Here is a 1,238-nt window from a genome sequence, read left to right as displayed (position 1 = left end):
CGGGTCTCCGGGCGGGCGGCCGCGGCCGCTTCCGCGGGGTTGGCTCCGGGCCGGGCAGGTGCGGCCTTTCCTCCTCTTAGGCCTCTTCTGCGGGGCGGAGGAAGCGCTCGTGCCTGACTGAATAGAGCTGTTTTGTGGACAGTATTCTTCTGGGTACAAAATTGCAAAGTGCGCAATTTCCACCTGAAAATTTTGTCTTATGTTGATGTCATCATCTTCAGAAAGAGAAGCACGAAAAGTTTATTTGACTAATCTCCTGCAAGCATCCGCCACGTAAGACTTGAAGCTGTTCTGCTTGAGGGGGATCTGACAGCAAGCATCTCAGTATGTCCTGGGGAACGTGGTGCTAAAGACATCGGTTGTTCGATGAGCTTACATTTACTAGGCAACGCTTGCAGCATCGCTGGTGGTGTAATTCAGGGTACGGTTTCACAAAATGGCTTGATCCAAACCACCAGGCACAGATACTGCAAGGGGAAGTCCTGCTGCTTTCCGTCATGTTCCCGACTCCGGCCTCCCTTACCAGGCTCCGGGCTCTGTTCCCACAGCTCGCCTGGATGCTGGCTCGGGAACTCATCCCATACTAGGTGATTCAACTTGCTAAATCAGCAGCAAAAGCAATTAAAAATGCATTTTTCATTTTTCTCTGCTGGGTTGATGAGTTGAACAAACTTGACTATGAATGAGTGCAAAGAGAAACATTTTGGGGGGGAAGAACTAGAAAGGATGGAGCCTTTTGTGATCCAGAAGCTGTTTATTTGTCTCAGCTGTCAAGTAAAACCGTGTCTGAGATGCAGTGAACAGATTTAAGAGCACACACTGCCGTATGTTTTACTCTTAATTCCTCTTTTCCCCCTTCTGACAGCTTACATGGGCTGGGATGCTCTGCAGATCCTTCTGTGAACAGATTTAACACACTAAAGCAATGGAAAAGTAAACAAGCAAAAATAATATTCTGCTGTTTTCGTGTCTGGAGAGCACCACAGCCCAGAGGGGGGAGAGAGTGGGTTGTGTGGCTGGGAGCGATGCAGGGGAAGAGGGATGGGGGTGATCTTAGCAAGAGTTTTCCTCTTGGTAGCAGCAAGTCATTATATGGTATCTTCCTCTCAAACCCTGCCTCCAGCCTGAGCTGTGTGATCTGTCGAGAGTTCAGCTGGTCCCTCTAGAAGGGCATCTAATAATAAAAGCAGAAAGTTAGTGGCTTATTGTTCCCATTAGATTTAGTTGCAGTCTGCTGG

The sequence above is a fragment of the Aptenodytes forsteri genome, unplaced genomic scaffold (genome assembly GCF_000699145.1).
Source record: "Aptenodytes forsteri isolate BGI_AS27 unplaced genomic scaffold, ASM69914v1 Scaffold433, whole genome shotgun sequence".
Lineage (NCBI taxonomy): Eukaryota > Metazoa > Chordata > Aves > Sphenisciformes > Spheniscidae > Aptenodytes > Aptenodytes forsteri.
Note: the sequence above shows the minus strand (reverse complement) of the source record.